Genomic DNA, 4,367 nt, shown 5'->3' on the forward strand with positions numbered 1-4,367 from the left:
GAGACCTTGCGGGGGTGGCCGGTGTTGTGCGGTGTGTGTGTGTGTGTCCCCCCCCAAGGACCCCCCGCCCGTCCCCACCCTCGGGGCTGCCCGAGTAAAAAACGTGCTGTGATGGCAACAGGTCTGGGGGTTTCTTCTTGCCTTCGCGGTCAGCAATGCCCCCCCTTTTCCTTGCCGGGGTGCTGCGGGGGGGGGAGAGGGGCTGGGTGAAGCCCCCGGGCCCGTCCTCGCAGGGTTTTGCCTTTCTAGCTGTGCTAAAACCTGCATTTCAGGCTGTTTTTCGAGCCCCTCCCGGTCGCACGGGGCTGGGAGGATGCGGTGCCAGGCGGGATGTGCCCGCGGGACATTCAGGGATCCTTCTTCCCCCCGGGATTCCGGCTTTACCCAGGGAAATAACCCCGTTCGTGCTCCCCTCGGTCGGGTTGGACTCTAGAAAACCACTCCCCAGACTTTTTCTCAACCCACCTGGAAGCCTCACCAACAGGTGACCCCCTAAGGGAGGGGGAAATTTAGGCTGGGGTGGGATTCTGTTGGTTTTCCTTCATTTCCCTTAGAGGGCTAACACAGCATCTTTCTCTGACAGGTTTGTGTAGCTGTTTGTCATGTCCCCGGGGGCTTGGACTGATTGCTGGTGATAAATCAATACACCCACATTTGGAGCAGTGGAACTGGCACCAGCACTTGCCAGGGACCACAGGAGCAGGCTGGGGGCAACAAGGCTCAAGCAACCTGCCTGTGAGGATGTATCTCTCATGAGACCTGAAGTCCTGCAATAAGACTATGAACTGTCAATGATTTTTAATGCTGAGAAGGATCAGGAAGATTTCTGGAGTGGCCATGCAGAATTCAGGCTGCTCAGTTTTCCCTCAGTTTATCTCTGAGCTGGTGTGAAAACAGCCAAGCCACCAAATTATTTCAGGTGTCTTCAAGGAGATGTTACAAAGAATTCCCATTTTGATAGACGAGGTGAAACTCAGCGTTTAGAAAACACACCTGAGCTAGGAGGGGATGAAATGAGGCTGGAGCCTGAGATACCCACTGGACTGCAGATAAACTCTTGGGAGAAAATGAGGCAAAACAGAGTATCTCAGTGTGGTACAGTTCCCTAAGAGGAGCAGAAATCCCAGCTATGGACTCACTCATTTACAGCTTCATTTAGGGGAAAGACAAAGAGCAGATCTGCCTGTTTTCTGGGAAACAAATATGCCATGGACTCTGTCATTGCATCCAAATAAATGTTACTAACCAAAACTCTCCTCCTTTCTTTACCCACTGGCCCTGTAGGAAGTGCTTTGCAGATAAAGCAGGATTTAAAGGCAATACAGTAAGAAGGAAAACTCCTAATACAGCTGTTCCAGTCATTGCAAAGCATTCCCAACTTTTTTATGTGCATCACTCCCTGCTACTGCAGAGAACACAATCAGCCCCATGATCAGGCTTGCCAGCTCGCTGCACGTTTGAGTGTTTGCTGACATTCATTAGGCATGCTTTATCAATTATAGCAAACACTTGAAGCAGAATACCTTTTGATTAACCTTTGCCAGAAGGCACAGCTTTTCCCAGCACCATCAGTCACAGGCATGGCAAACTCCTGGATCTGTCATCAAGTGGCTGAATTTTCAAGCCCTGCCTGAGAGCCCCCTGGCCTGGTGCCTTTGCCTTGCAAGGTGAGAGCCCCTACTCTAATAATGCCCTTGTGACTCTTTCATCCCTACAAACACTTCCTTTCAGGCAAGGAATTGTTGGGAAAAGGGCTTTTCTGACTTGGTGGTGCTGAGATGCTCACACACGTGCAGTCCATCAGCTTTACTTCCTCCACACCACGGGGCCTTGGGAGGCAGCACACAGAGCAGGGGGGGATTCAGGATACTCATCATCCATCCGTGGGCAGGAGGGTGGCAGCATGGGGAGGAAGCACCACTTAGACACTGACTCCAGCATCCACCTCATCCCTGCCTTGTGCAGCACAGATGGAGGGGATTGCTGGCTTTGGGAGTGATGCTTGAGCAGGTATCTCCTACCTGGCCCGTGGGAGCTGTAGATACCTGCTTTATAAAGCCAGATCTTCCTGCCCAGAGCATATCCCTGTCCCTTCTAGACACATGTTAAAGGCACCACCTGCATGTTGAAGGTGTGGGAACCTCACGGTTGGTGAACGTGGTTTTTGCACACATCATTCCAGAGATGTTTTCTGAAAAGCACCTTGGAAGCTGCCAGGAGAGCCCTGGGCTGTGGTGCCAACAAGCAAAGCCCCATCAGCTCCCAAAACACACTGATGACAAAACCTGCCTTGCTGCAAGGATGAGGTAATGGGAAATGGGTGTGTTTGGGATCAAACTGGTGTAGACACCGGAACAGGGGCTCCACCACCTTGTAGCTGGCTTGAAGACAGCATCAACAGTTGTCCTCCTTTGTGTATGTCCCTTGTTTAAATGGTTATCACCAGAACTGGAGGGGCCTTTTGTTGATGTGCATTCCCATGTCTCCATAAAGCTTCCATCCATTCACTTCCCATAGAAGCAGAACACCATGAGAGTGACCTAGTAGACCTCACCAGCTCTCAGTTGTTGCTGTCAGATTTGAGCTCTCCCCAAGGAAATCTCTGATGCTGAAGGGGCAGGAGTCTGCAGCAGGACCTCTCCCAGCAGGGCTCACACTGGGACCTTCCCTGCAGCCTCTTGGTGGCTGCTTCAGAAAGAACAATGCCCAGAAAGCCCATACAGCCCCAGCCTCAGCAAACCCCTGATGTGGCACTATTTGCAATTCTTCTTGACTATTAAAATAAATAGCTAAAAAAGCTCAAATCCCACTTATGTCAAGGTTGAGGTAATGCCACCTCAGGCTGCCTGCAGACCTCATTGCTGTCTACAGAGTCACACCAGAGCAGTCCTTGCCTTGAATTCAAATAGCAGTGCCCACGCAGCAGAGCTCCAGGGCCACAGCTCAGCTTCCAGTGTGCAAAACGCTGGAGCCAGAGCTCCTTCTGGGCAGGAACACCCAGCAAACTCACCCCCAGGATGCCTCATGGCACCGGATTTCTCTGCTGGGCTTGCCTTTTCTGCCCAGGTAGCCAGGAAGGTGCCCTGGGGAGATGAGGGAACAGATTTCACCCTTTCAGCCCCAAATACCTGCTAATCCCCCAGGGCAAAAATCAAAAGGCATCTTAGTCGCTTCCCAAGGACCCACTGAAGTGGTTTGTTGGATGTTTTAAGTGGGATGCACTGATGAACAGCACCCTGGCACCTGCAGTTCCTTTGGGATAACACTGTGAATCTTTTGGGAACAATCCCTGTCTGAAGCACAAGGCAGAGGAGCACCTTAGCATGTTAGACACTCACAGGTACGGGGCTTTGTTCCAATTCCACACTCAGGCAAAATTCACATGGATTTATAAAGCAGTGTGGCTTTCATGAGGAAAATAAGATCCTTGCCCTTAAGTGGCAGGCACAGCTTTAGGATTTGCCTTCCTATTTCTCAGGGCAGTGGCCCCAGAGTGATGCAGCACAGCCAGCACGGGGAGCTCACTTCGGGCCGGAGCCAGGAACCCTTCATGGAAAAGTGTTTCCTAAAAAAACATCCTGTTCCTGTTCCAGCAGGCACCCCAGTACCACACAGGCAGCCTCAGCCCGTGTTGTGCTTCATGAATGAGTGACCAGCAGTGCCCATCCCTTCCCTCCAGCCCCAGTGCTGTGTGAATGGATGGTGCTGTTCCATTCAGGGCTGCTGATGGGGACTGGGGCTGCTGGGCTGGGACAGCTGGTGGAGCCCGCAGGGACATCCCATCTTTCCATTCTGTTAAGTGTCAGCCAGCATCCTCCTCTCCACAATGAAGGTTTGAAGTTGCTTTCCCAAAACTCTCTGTCAGCTGCCCCTTAGTGAGCAGAGCCTGCTGCCTGTGGCTCTGGCAACCAGCTTTGCTCCCAGACAGTCCACCCGGCTGTGCCACCTCCCGGTTCCCCAGCGCTCCTGGGACAGAGGTGCAGCTGCTGGAGGTGGGGGGGGGGAAACACTGGAGAGCAAGGAGGGGTGGATGGAACACCAGGGATGGTGACAGACTGAAACTTCATACGAAGGAGAACTTTCTTTGTATTTCAAAAGCGTGGTTAGTGGGTGAAAGCCTTCCCAGGTCTGAGAAATGAGGCTTCCCTAGAAAGGGGGTAGATGTTCATCAGGAAGATGAGGGCAGTAGCTCTTGGGCAGGTAGGGAAGTGCTTTGGGAACTGGGGGAAGCATCCAGGGGCTTCAGCCCAGACACAGTGGCTGGGTGGCCATGGGCAGGAGCTATTTTTGAAGTTGTGAAAAGCCCCTGTTGCCCCAAGGCTTCGGTTTCTCTCGCTCAAACGCAAAATTTTCACACCACCATCTTC

Source organism: Chaetura pelagica, unplaced genomic scaffold (assembly GCF_000747805.2).
Source record: "Chaetura pelagica isolate M959 unplaced genomic scaffold, ChaPel_1.0 scaffold51, whole genome shotgun sequence".
Lineage (NCBI taxonomy): Eukaryota > Metazoa > Chordata > Aves > Apodiformes > Apodidae > Chaetura > Chaetura pelagica.